The sequence below is a fragment of the Callithrix jacchus genome, chromosome 1 (genome assembly GCF_049354715.1).
Source record: "Callithrix jacchus isolate 240 chromosome 1, calJac240_pri, whole genome shotgun sequence".
Lineage (NCBI taxonomy): Eukaryota > Metazoa > Chordata > Mammalia > Primates > Cebidae > Callithrix > Callithrix jacchus.
Window position 1 is genome coordinate 122,817,428 of NC_133502.1, and position 13,813 is coordinate 122,831,240.

Here is a 13,813-nt window from a genome sequence, read left to right on the forward strand (position 1 = left end):
TATTATAACATATAATGACAGCTAATCAACGAGGTACAGGAAAGGGTCCCTATGACTAAAAACGTATAAAGGATGTGTCTATCTGGTCATGTCTTCTTTTTCTTTCTTTTTTTTTTGAGACAGGGTCTTACTCTGTCACCCAGGCTGGAGTGCAGTGGTGCAATCCCAGCTCACTGCAGCCTTGACCTCTTGGGCTCAGGCGATTCTCTTACTTCAGCCTCCCTTGTAGCTGACACTCCAGGTATGCACAACCATGCTCGGCTGATTTTTGTATTTTTTTTTTTTTTTTAGAGGCAGGGTTTCACCATGTTGCTCAGGCTGGTCTTCAATCCCTGGGCTCAAGTGATCTGCCATCTCTGTCTCCCAGAGTGCTGGGATTCAGGCGTGAGCCGCTGCACATGGCCCTACCCATCATTTCTTTGTCTTCTCTTCTTCCTTTTACCTAATGGGAGATGGGGGAAGAGGCCCCAGGATTACTCATGAAATAGCACAACCAGCCTGGGGTATGTACTTTTATTTGACAAAGATTTATATAGTGGTTATTATGTGTCAGATAATGTTCTAGCAGATTCCGAATATTAACCCATTTTATGACCATCATGGCCCCATTAGGCAGGTACCGTTGTTATTTCCATTTTATAGATGAGGCAACCAAGGCACACCACTAGCGCCTGACAGCCCTGAGGTGCACACAATCTGGCTCAGAATCCATGCTGTTAGTCACTATGCCTGTCTGACCTCCAAACTCTCTTCCTTAAATTTTTCCAGAAGTCTTTACTGAAGTCCCCTGTGAAATGCCTAAACTCATGAACGTGCAGAGGTCTGCTGCCAGTGTGAGCACAGGGACTTTGCTGTCTGGGACGTGGTCCCTGGAAGGGCCCTCAGGATGGAACAATAGAGCAACAGGACGACTCCCAGAGGAAATTTCCCGTTTCACAAAACTTGGGAGCAGAGGAAGGCGGGGCGGGTGAGGGCTGTGGCTGGAAGAGGCAGTCCATATGGGACTACATTAAGACATCTGTATCTATGTGCTTGAAAATCTGTGTACATGTGGTTCTGGTTGGGTGTCCCTGTGTGTGAAAGTGTTCATACATTTATGTTCTAATACCCACCGTATATGTGTGTGTGTGTGTGTGCATGTATGCATATGTATATACATCCTTGGGCCTGTTAATGTACACAAAAGTGCAAGAATAGACTCCTTGTAAAGTGACTTGGTTTCTATCTTCTTAGTGAATTCAAATTCACATCCAACTATTCTAAAATCAACAATTTTTATTTTTCCTGAAAGGGCCATTATTTGCTCAGAAGTACATAGGATGAGCAATACATTTGGCATTTTTCTCTTATCTTTAGTGAAGCTGAGGCCCAGTTGGAGAGAAACACAGAGTCCCCTGATATGCGGGCTCCCTAAGCCAGAGCCCATTCCTGTGGGCAGCCAGGACCTGTCCCTGGGGCTCATAGGCATTAGCCATCCAGCTATCAAATAAAGATATGGGAGAGCCCTCCAGGTTCCATTTTTCCAAACCTTAAATCTTAAGACCCCATCTAAGGCCAGCCCTGCTGACCCCAGCAACACTGTTCATTCAAGAGCTTTTCAGGGAGCCGCTGCCTTCAAGCCGATAGGGACAAGGAGGCAGAGAATATTACTATCTGTTGTTGCTGCTGCTGCAGTTTTAGCACAAACTGTGAGCACGTCTGTGGGCATTTGTCTGTCTGCAGAGAGGTCAGTCTAGGCTTCTTTAATGGGAAGGTGATGGCTGGAGTGCTCTATTCCAGGGGAAGCAAAGAACCAGGGGTGGAGAGAGGAGTCCCCGGAATTGCAAGGCTTGGAGCTTGGTCCAGACTCAGTGGCGAGGAGGGTAAGCAGGCCCAGCAGAGGGCGCCACCGCGCTGGCTCTCATCTGCCGCGCAATGCAGGCAAGGGGGGTGGTATTCAGGAAGGCCAAGGAAGGATCGATTCTGTACTGTCCCCCACCCCACCCGCCTCTGCCTTCCTCCTTCTCCTATCTTTTCCCTCCTCCCTGCCCCCTCCCTCCCTTCCCAGCCCTCTCTCAGTCTTTCTTTCTTTCCATCTCTAGCCCCCCACCCCCTCCCCAAGTTGAGCAGCTCACCCCAGGGAACCTCAAGTCTAGTAACTGAGTGTTAATTATGTCTGAGTGGATTCTGGAGAAAAAGAAAACCATATACTGTATCAGCAGAGAAATGGTTTCACTATGAGGAAACTAATGATGCTTTTATCAGGAACAATATAAAGATTGCTTTTTTACTAGTGTGTGTCCCATAGGGTTCAGGGCTATGAGATATTTCTGTATCTGGCTTTAGGTTCCTCTGAGCTTTTACATAATCAAATCAATAGAGCCATGATTCACCCTCTGGCAACTACTGCTCCCTGCAAGTTTGCTGTTGCTTCTTTAGTGGCGAAAGAGAAAATAAATAAATATATGGAAAGGAACTTATTATGAATCTGTAAACATTGATTTGTTTGGTCTTCAGTCTTCCCTTTTAATTGCTCGGCATACAAGTACACACACAGTGTGAGCATCTAAGTTCACGGCCGGTCGGAGAACGCGGTGGCTCATGGTTGCCCAAGTATTTGCCATTGTCTGTCTGGAAGGGATGGGTCCTGTTGAGCAGAATCAGAGGTGGAGACTCGCTGCTTGCCTGTCCTCCCGTGTCCTTTTCAGACATTGTATTAATCTTCTTTCCCATCCCTGTGAATTTCCTACATTCCAGACATGATTTTGGTTCTCGCCTTTCTCTTTGACCTATATTGTTTTTATCAGAAATTTTCCTCCCCTCTGCCCGGCAGAAATGATCACACTTGAGACTACATCTGTCCCCAGCACCATCAGTGAGGCTGCAGACTTCTCTCCCTCCTCAGCCCGCATTCTAAGAACAGCTGGTTGGGACTCAATGAGAATAAAATACGGGAGTGGGCAGGAGGAGAGAGGGCAGATCTCACCATTTACTCTGGAGACACGTCTTTCCTTCTTCTTCTTCCTATCCCCAACCCTCAGAGTTCATGGAAGGAGAGCGCCGGGAATCACTCCTGAAGTCTTAAGGGACACATCAGTGGGCCGCTCCTTTCCCTCCTCTCCTTTCTTTAAGTAAATAAACAAAGACATCTTCCAGACTAAAACACGGGGGAGGGTTCAGTGTCATGCTGCTGTGTCATCTACTCCTCATAGGCAAATTTGGATGACTGGGGCCTAAAAATACAGGTGTTTCAGTGTCGCTTACTGCTTGGCATCGAGAAAGTCAGCTGATACAATAGCTATGTTCATCTTGTTTGAAGAAATAAAAACAGGGTCTCACTGGCAATCTGGCTGGTCACAGGGACAGGCAAAGGTTGTCTTGTATTTTTTACTCCGTGCCCAACTTAGAGGCCTTGTTCATACATATGCTTCATTTTCCCATCCTTCAGAAGAGGAAACACATTGGAAGTGATAACAGAGACAAGGCAGGAAAGAACAGCCACTTGTGTAATCAGGTGTGCTGGGCCTGGGAGATGACAGTATCACAGAAATAAAAGTGGCTTCCTATTGTGACAGCGTGTTCTTTCTGAAGACATGTTCCTGTGACAGTGGTGCCAGGCTCCTCTGAGAGGACAGTGATGACAGAGTTCTTTAAGGACCTCTCTTCTGGTAAATATTTGTCCCTAAAGAACATCATCTTTCAGGACTCTCAATCCTGCTATGTTCTGGGAGTTCCAGGCGTCTGGACCATTGGGATTTAGCTTAGGTTTCAGGAAAGAAAGGGACATTCAAACAGCACTGGAGATTGTGATACCAGCAACACAGGGTGTTAGTGTACAAACAGTTGCAATGGTGGCCATTTATTGAACATCTACCAGGCACCAAAAACTGTGCTAGGAGCTTTGCGTGGATTATTGCATTAAGTTAACTTTAACCCTCAAGACAGTATAGCAAAGAAAGGCTTATTATTCCCATGATTGGGAATTGAGACTCAAAAAGATTACATGATTTGCTCAAGGCCACAGAACTGGTACGTGATCGAGCAGGGGTTCCAACTAAGTCTCTTTGAGCCTCAAATCTCTGGCCTTCCTGCCATGCCAGCATCACAGCGAGTGTTGAAAACATGCCAAGTTAACCTTGAATGGATCCTGGACAACTTTATTTAGAAATTATATAATTATGTACTTTAAAAAAATTGAATATTCAAAATCTTATTATTACCATGTTAAACTCACTATTTCATAAATATTATTCTTATAAAAAGGCTTTTGGCTAAGAAAAGGGGATAACTATAAATCGATTAAGGAAATACATTAGATGATAGGGAGGATAGATAGAGTAAAATCACGGAGACCAACAGGTGACTGGAGGTTGGTGGGGTGCCTTGACGAGCAGTGAGAATGCTGTTAGCAGCTGCCTAGAATGCCGTGTAGAGAAGGCGACTGAGGCCCCATGCGTTGTCTGTTGTGATGTCTGTCATGGCGCACGGGGCAGCATTGAGGGTTGCCGGGGGTAACAGCAACTTATGAGGTATCCTTGCTGTCTTGGATCAAGCCCAACATACAACCTTTTTCGGAGGAGGAAGCCCAGAGAAATTAACTCAACTCTTCACATGTCTCAAGGCAATGATTCTACAACCAGCGGCCTCTTTCTAACAAGCCCCAACATTTACTCATGGTTCCCAGTGAATATATTTTGTCTTTGGGGAGTGGGGATCATGGTTTTGAAGAATTTCACCCAGTTTAGATTCTTTCCAGTAGAAAGGCAGACCTGGGTTAGAATCCTGCCTTCTTCCACCTGTGCTGCCGGAAGTAACCGTATCCCTTGTAACCTCTGAGGTTTCTTCCTCTGTGTAGTGGAGAACATGATCATGACAGTGCTATTGAATGAAATAAGCTGCATAGAGCACCAATTATGAAATCCAAAGTAGAAGGTCAAGAAATGCTACCTAATGTTCTATCTTTCCTCTGTCTACAAAATGGATACTTGTTAAAAGCCTACCAGGTGCCTCAACCTTTAACCAGTAGGGTTTTCACTACTGGGAAAGCAAGGGGCAATTCCGTTTCCCACGCATGCTCGGGAGGCTCTGTGGACTCGCCCCGGCCTTCATAGCCATCATCATTGGGCATGCAGCCCTCCACCCTCCCACACAGATGCACAGATCCCGACCACACACTCCCGACAAGAAATGTCCAAAAATACACCAAGAAAAATCCAATAATACTTACTTGAGGTTTTTAAACTCCTTGGGGGTAGATAGATACAAGGCAGTAAACCAGCATAGGGAAAGAAAAATAGGAAAAAAAAAAAAAACTAAAACTAATTTTAAAAATCCCATAGGAAGGAAATGGACCCCCCCGCCCCAAAATGGAGCTAAATTGCGTGGTTGCTGGAGCTGCTTTACTGAAAAGAGGGCCAGAAACTGAGAGCATGGAGCACTTAGACGGGATTGTTTTCTAAACAGACTTTTTTAGGGCATATTTTTCACATATATTAACCTTTCTCAAAATGCCCTGGCCAAAAGTAGTAAAAATGCTGTACTATTAAACTTAAATTAGGGGCCTGTGTCAGCTGAGGGACCCAGCTGGGTTTCTTCTGGCAACTGGAGAAAGAAGGAGGTGGGAAAGTACCACTGGGCCCTGTTACCCTCAGGTGCCCATTTGGTGCCAACTGGGGGATGCTTGGTTGAACTTGGCCCCCAGCTAAGAACAGTGGGAGTTGGGGGTGAGGGAGCAGTGAGAGAAAATTTAAAAAATAACGGAGGGATGTAGGTATGTTGAGAAGCAAAAAAGAAAAAGAAAAATCACATCTGCATATTTTCTGAACTAGCAAGAGAGGTTATGATTACAGCTTCATTCTGTGTTCCTTGTTAAAGAGACGCATGGCCTCTTAGGACTTGGCAGAGGGTGCCTAGAGGTAGGGTAAGAAGAGGGTGGAGAATGGCCCGAGTCTTATTCAAAACAGTAGGTTTTAGCTAAAGCCAAGTTGGGCAAAAGAGACATGTTAGCAAGTCATCACCAGTTGTGGCCAAAGAAAGGTCACTTTCCATCTTGTGATTTTCCACGGTCCCTGGGGACCAAAGTGAAAGCTTTATGGCTTTGCCTTTGTCCTCAGGAAAGCAAACTCAGCATGAAGTACAAGTCCCAGGTGGCACATGGGGTCACATTGCCACAGTGAAAGTCCAGCACACCCTGACTTGGTCAGAGGGTACCTGAGGAAAGGTCTATAGTCGGAGCTGAGTGGGTTTATTGATCTTATTGGAAAATGGGCATTTCACCTTCTCGAAAAGGAACCAGCACAGACATGTCAGCAGAGTCCCTTTGGACACATCAACCCAAGCTGAAAAATGTACGAAAACACTTCAGATCTACTGATTCTGGTACTGCCAGCTGTATTGTTTGGTGGCCCATCCAAGAAGAAAGGGAGGGACTGGGAACAGTGACGGCCTCTCTCTCTGTGATCCTGTGTCTGCACCAGAGCAGCGCAGACAGGCCTAAGGGCAGGCATGAAAGCTGTCAAGGACCCATCAAGCTTTGACACAAAGTTGCAATTGGGAAGAAGCTTTAGCTCACAGATGTTTCGCAGCAATGGATGGAACATGAAAAATGTCTGTTGGTGCTACCAGGCCTTGCAGTTGCAATCTGAGTTTGGGCTGCTAGAACATGACCAAAGGAAACAAATGTTTGACCAGACATCTGAGAACATCTGTTTTGTTTTGCTTGTGTGAATGAGACTGCTGGCCTGAGGTGTCTGCTTTTGGCTGAGACGCAACATGGAGGCCTGTTGCAGTCATACGCATGCCAAGCACAGGCAGAGCAGCCCAGGGATTGCACTGGTCCCTGTTTAAATCCTAATATGATGGGTTCCCCTGTTCTATTCCAAATCTCGACTTTCAGCGGTGGAAGGGACGGGACCAAAACGGACCTGTGGTTTGAATGCTCTGGGCTTTGAACTCTTTTTTCTCTCCTTTTCTCAACTTGGATACCAAAGAGCCTCAACTCACCACTGCTTGGACCTCCCTGCAGGAGCCCCCCTTCTTTTCTAACCAGGAAAAGAAAGAGGCTCCTGAGGGAAAGGGTTTCTAATAGATCCATCCTGGGATACCCTGGAGGAAAGGAAGATAGAAAGAAAGAAGGAAGGAAAGGAAATGAAAGAGAGAGGGAAGGAGGGAGAGAGAGAAAGAAAGAGAGAGAAAAAGGAAGGAAGGAGAAAAGAATGGAAGGTGGGAAGGAAGGAGAGAGAGAAGGAAGGAAGAAAGGAGGGAGGGAGGGAGGGAGGGAGGGAGGGAGGGAGGAACGAAGGAAGGAAGGAAGGAAAGAAGGAAGGAAGGAAGGAAGGCAATTATGTTCTGGTGATGTGTTCGTGGGCTTTTTAAGAATGTCCAGACTCCTGTCCAGTGGTGGCTGCCGTTGCTGGGTGGCAGAGGTGATGCCTGGTTTATTCTTAGTACAGTGCTTAGGGACGCTGAGCCTGAGGGGCTCTAGAATGCAAAAACAACAGAACAAAACTAACCGAAGACCTGTTCTGCCTGCCTCCTAGAGACACGCAAAGCTGGGTGAAGGAAGGAGATCGAGGTGGGACTGAGACTTTGTTGCATTGTGAAGGCCAGTTCCCCACCTCCTGCCCCTCAAATCATGATTGTTTTATGTGGTTCTTTTTCCCTTTGGTGAGGAAAATGGGATGTGGTGTCAATTACTGGGAAAAATATACAAAGTCCTAATGGCTAATCTATTCTTCTAAGTATGTGGAAGGCTACTACACCTAAGAGACTTTATCTAATTGTATAATAAAACTCAAATCATTTCCAGCCAGATCGGACATGCCAGGGCCGTTCAAGAAGGCTCATGCTGCTGCTGCTGCCGCTGCTGCCCTGGGCAGGAGAGAGGTGAGCTGACCCTGGAAATTGCTTGTGGGTAAAATCAGAGGAGGATCTGAAGGCAGTCGGGAATATGGCTGCGGGGAGCAATGAGGGACCATAAAGATGCTGGACCGTAAATAGTATCTTCTTGTTTTATGTGTCTCCATGGTGGCAGTTGTTTTCTCTGCTAGAATGTCTGTGTCAAGAGCCTAACCTCGGAGAGAAATCCACAATACTGCTCCATGGAGCTCTCTCCCTTCTTCCTCCTTCCCTGGACTCGTCGTTTGTAGGTTGTCATTTAAAAAACTCACAGCGACAAGCATTTTCACATAATTTATCTTGTTTAATTTCATCTTCCCGACAACCCTCCAAGGAAAATCCAATTATCATTTTACAGATGTAAAATCCAAGAGAGGCTATGTTATCCACAGTTGCCTGGCTAAAAAATGATGGTGCCAGGACTCAAACCCAGGTTTTCTCATTAATTTTGGCCTTTTCTGCTCTTCCACAGCTGTCCCAGTTTGGGGCCGGCAGGTCCCCTTTGCAAAGCCCTGTGAAGTGCTTTTGGTGTCAGGGCATGGTGGTGACCTGAGGCTTGGGAGGAAGGTGTGTGCGGTGTGGAGCTGGTGGAAGCGCATTTCTTAAAATTAGCTTTTTCCTTTCAACTCTTTCTGATCAGATCTAAAAACATGAAAAGGCTTGTAACCAGCCACTTGCATGTAAATCCAATGACAGCTTCTAAAGCCACCACAAAAGGCAAAGCCTCTGTTTATTTAAGCATTGGGATTTTCGTTTTTTTAAAAGAAAGAAAGAAAGAAAAATACATCTGGGAGTAGAAGTTGTTGGGTTATAAATGAGCTCTCGCCCCACCAAAGCAAAAAATAATAATTATAATAAAAATAATGGCACCATATTCTCTGATAAACCAGTGCCAGAAAAGCTCTTGGGGATCAAGTTTTGTCAGTCCCCAGCTTTTACCAATTTAAATTCTTGGCAGAGTATTAAAAAAAAAAGTATAAGGTATTTGAAACTCCAGTCCCTCAGGTACTAAATCTAGCGTTTCCTGGCAATAGATGAATGTTGCTGGAGTGAAAACCTAGCACCACAGGACCATATCTCCATGGCTGTTCCTATTTATACTTAACAGACAAATATGTCATTCTTTCCGGATCCCTGTATGGGGCCAATTTTTTTTTCTCACGTTACCCACCCACTTCTGATAAAAACGAAGGCCAGTGAAGCCAAGGACACAGACTCTGGGTTAGCAGGATGCTCTTTAGTAGCAAAAGCCATGTTTCCCCCCAGCTTGGGTACTCCCTGAGCCACAGGTGTAATAAAGGAAGAACAGGATTCTAGACACACAGACCTCTGTGGAGACTGTGAGGGGGCCAGGATCAATGTAACCTGGTGACATTCATTCCTTGGTCCCTTCACAAGTTCTTGTTCTTTCTAGGGTGGTTTTGATCCACAGAGAGAGTTGGAGCTAAGATGATTTTTGCCAGAACTTGGGTTGGCAAAGGCTGTGTGACTCTTTCTGGGCAGTTAGCAAAAGGATCACTTTTCAGTGTTAAGGGCTACACTCATTCATAAGCTATGGATCCTCTTCTCTATTCCGGAGTCCTGCAATTTCACTTCATCATAAAGCATTCTCTAGTTGCCTTTCAGGATATCTTTTCTATTCTACTCCTTCTAATTAAGTTTGTTCTCTTTCCTCTCCTCTAACCCTTGCTAGTGGCATTAAGCATAGCCTGGAAATATCTCAAGTTACTCACCTCCCTGAGTCTACAGACCACATTTCAACCTTCATCATGTAAGAAGGGAAGAGGACACATGTTAATTGAACACCTACTATCTTTTGGGCTCTGTGCTTAGTCCTTCCCCAATTTTATACTTGGATGATGAAACTTACAAGCCTCCTGGAGAGAGGAATGGTATTAACATCGTAAGTACTTTGAAGCCCTGAGAAGCATTGCATAAAATCTCGCAATGTGACATGTCCATTTCTTTGTCCAATCTAGAGTTTCATATTTTTGTAAGTGGAAAATGCATGCTTTCACTTTCAGAAAAAATGAGTTTTCAGTTAAAGTGTTATGATATCACAACCCTCTGTACTTTGTAAAATATTTATACCATAACCTGAGGGACACAGAGATGTCTCAGCAGGAATGGAAAGTAACTGGGGTGAGGATTTTCAATAAGAAGTTGCCACGGGAACTTTCCACATGTTCTGTGAGCACCACTTAAGCTTTAGCCCACACATCGGCCTTTCGTTGGCCCAGGCTGATGAGATGCTACTCAGCTGTCTAAGGCAATCTGAGAACCACAGCATCTTGTAACAGCAAAGAGGTCGACTTTTCTTTTCGTTCTCCTGCTCCCAAAATAAGGCAGCTGCCCAAGGCAGCCTCTTGCTCTCTGCCCTTTCTTTCTATTCCCTTTATAGAGTTGCTCATCTATTCTCACAATTTCAGCCATGCCCCATGCTGACCCCTCCTTAGGGTCTCAGTCCTATGTGCTTAGCTGCTTGTGGGACATTTAAACATACTGGCCTCATTTCAAACACAATATGCCCTGAAACAAACCCTTTTCCTCCCAGAGTTTCATATTTGAGCCAATGTCCCCAATTTTCTTAGTACGCACGTCTGAAATACTAAACTGTTCTCAATCTCCTGTCTTTCCTGATATTAACGATAGTTGCCATTTATTAAGAATCATAGCTAACTTCAGTCCGATTCTTCCATATGCCATAGTCATTCTATAGATGAGGAACAAGCTCAGAGATGGGAAGTTACTGGCCCAAGGTCACCTCACTACCTGTGGTGCTACAAGAGGTGGCTTTCAATTCTGATGTTGGTTTGCCCCTCCTTAGAGCCTATGCTCACAACAGCTCCACACTTTGTGGCAATCAGGCAGAACCCTATCAGTTCTTTCTAAGAAATGTCTCTTAAAGTCATAAACACTAGTCTAGTCCCAGTTCCCCTTGTCCTGTAACACCTTTCTCCTGGACTGATTTCCCTGGCACCATAATTTCCCTGGCTTCAAGCTTTTTCCATCAGAAGCAACATCAAGAGCTCATCTTGTTAAGTTTCCATGTTTACCATATTGAGCGAGAAGCAGCCTCCAGTGGTTCTCCAGGAGAGCAGCCTTGCCCAGACTGCGTTCCTGGAGTATCCCACACACATCCCCTCATTGGTGGAGTGAGAATCTGCTCTGTGCCAGGAAATCAATGAGACAGATGAATGGAACTTTCATGCTAATACAAAGTAGATGTTGAATAAAAGTTGCATAGGTGATGAATGTTTCAAAGAAAAATTCAGAATGCTTTTGGGAGCCCTGAAAGGTGAGCCAATATCATCTAGCTGGCTGTTCAGGGAGGTTTCTTTGAAGAAGATCCAAATCCTGTTTAGGGTGTATACTGGGTTGAGGGAAGCTGAAGACATGTCTTTGTTCTAGGTCTTCTCAGAGTGTGACGATGTGCTCGAATGTAGCATGACTTTTTTGAGGGGATGACTCTGTACAGAATGTCTTCCAAGTGTCCGTCATCTTGCTGCCCTCTATTTTGTGAAGCATCTTAGAGGTAAGTGTTTCATAGCATACTAGTTGAAGAAAGACTGCCCTAGAGGATAAAGTCCAAGTCTGTCATCCTGGCCTGGGTGTTTTAAACACAATGACTAACTTGACTTGGATAACGTTGCCCTGCCCTGCCCATCCACCTCACCTCCTCTTAGCACCTCCCCTTCTGCATTAGTGCAGCCATTTGCTATTATCCTGGCTCTGTACTGCTCCTCAGATATGCAGGCCCCTTCCTCAGAGAAGGCTGCCTTCTCCACCAACCCTCATCAAGTCATTCTCCACTCTCCAAGGCGCAATTTGAAATTTCTACTGCAACCAAGAAAACACTACTTCCCTTTTACTTTATTCCTTCATCTGGCTCTTGCGTGCTTGCAGTCTTCTAACTCTTAGCTATATGATTCAATTAGATTAAGCAGGTATTGGAATCTAAAGACCTTGGTTCAAGTCCCTGCTTCACATTCACTCTCTGTGCAACTCTATGCCCTTGGCCTTTCTAAGTTTCAGCTTTCTCATCAGTAAAAAGGAAATATTGGTCCCTCAGAAGATGAATAGATTTTTCCTTCAAGAGGTATTTTTTGTTGTTGTTTTCATTTGTTTTTGAGACAGGGTCTCACTGTCGCCCAGCCTGGAGTGCAGTAGCACGATCTCTAACCCCCTGCAACCACTGCCTCCCAGGTTCAAGCAGTTCTTCTGCCTCAGCCTCCCAAGTAGCTGGAACTACAGGCACATGCTGCCACACCCAGGTAATTTTTTACATTTTAGTAGAGACGGGGGTTTCACTGTGTTGCCCAGACTGGTTTTAGACTCCTGAGCTCAGGCAATTTTCCCGCCTCTACCTCCCAAACTGCAGGGATTACCTGTGTGAGCCATGGTGTCCAGCCAAGAAGTGTTTATTGTTTGTTTTTTTAAAAAGGAGCATGAATGTGGAGAGAACGTATCTTTGCAGAAACCCTCTCTCTTGGCCTTTGAGCTAGTCTATCCAGGCTCCTTGCAGAACTCTGCACAAGTTCTCCGTGAGTCCAGTCATCACGTTTTGGTTGTCTCCTTCAACTCTGCTTCTCTGTTCCCAATACTTCCATCAAAGGAATGAATCAAAGAAAAGCAGTAATGAATCCAGTAAAGCAGATGATTGGCGGCTAGGAGCCGTGTGATTGGCCTGCCAGTCGGGGACTGGGTGCCATGAGAGGACTGATGTGAATCCACGTGTGAGATTCAGCTGCGTATTGATCAAGTCCATTTGCACGTGAACCTCATCATCAGCTCCTGCTTAAGCCCTCGCTTCCCCGGTAATTGACTCTCGCATATTGATTAAGATGTTGATGTGTCCCAGGATTTCTCGGTGGTGATGCAGGCGTGCCTCCCGGAAGGCCAGGCTGGCAAAGCTCTTGCTGCACGGCTGTCACCAGGCACTCCTTAATGGATAAAGCTGTCATCTGAGAGCTGGAATGTCTTGCAGGCACAAAGACAAAATTAACTGTTCAATAATGTATGGGACATGGAAAAAACTTTACCCAACAACTCGAATTGATTGCTGTAAGTGTTTTGACTGCACTTGCCTGCTTTGCATAAAGTCAGCGACTTTGGCAAGCCTGATGTTCATGCACATCCATTTCTCAGCCTCTTTCAGAATAAGAGTTGAGAGACTTCAGTGGCTGCCAGGAATGTGCTGTCTGGAGGGAAGGGGGAAAGAGGGTTAGGAAGTAGATGGCGCCACTGACACCTCTCCCTTGGGACCCTTCAGTGATGTCTGAGCTTTAAAACAATGTGTTTCTGGCAGTTGATTGGAATCTTGCTGGAATGGATCATCTTGGGCGAGTTGGGTGAATCACCAGGTATAGAATTCCTGAAGCTCTGTGTCCTCACTTTGCCCCTTCCTTTCCCTGTTAGGCTGGGATCTCTTGCAGAGAGAGGCTGTCAGTCAGACCTATGGGAGGAGGTCTGCTCTTGGTCACATATTTAACACCAGCTTGATAAACAATTTTCATGCATTTAAGTTGGACCCTGCTTATTATTTGGGACTTGGTTAAACATGTGCTGTCTAATGATCCCGCAGGTACTAGAAACCACTGTTTCTCCTCCGCTTCTCCCTTTCTAACCTGGGAAGGGGGAAAAATACCAAGGTAGCAAAGCTATATTCTACATCTTTTCTGCCAAGCTCAGCCCTTTAAAAACATAACAAGATCCTTTGAACATAGCTCTGTTTTATCACAGGCTCTTTATTGAAGTTTTAATCAACACAAGCAGCTGACAAAATAGGAGATTGTAGGTTCGGCTGTACATTATGTATCTTCCTTGTGAGTCTGAAAAAAAATCATAACATTAAAAGAAGAGAAAATAAACAGCCTCGTTTAAAAAACAAACGAATCCCACCAAACCAAGGAAATCCTTTCGCACCCAGAGGAAGGCC

The 13,813-nt window shown here is 45.3% G+C and overlaps 1 long non-coding RNA gene across 1 annotated transcript in view; it reads right to left on the reverse strand.

Annotated features, from left to right (window-relative positions):
- Nucleotides 1-13,602: 13,602 nt before the first annotated feature.
- LOC144578834 (uncharacterized) overlaps nt 13,603-13,813 on the reverse strand; it is a 66,249-nt gene continuing 66,038 nt past the window's right edge. Inside the window, exon 4 of the long non-coding RNA XR_013525266.1 lies at nt 13,603-13,706. This is a non-coding gene — a long non-coding RNA (uncharacterized LOC144578834). The remainder of the gene's footprint in view (nt 13,707-13,813) is intronic.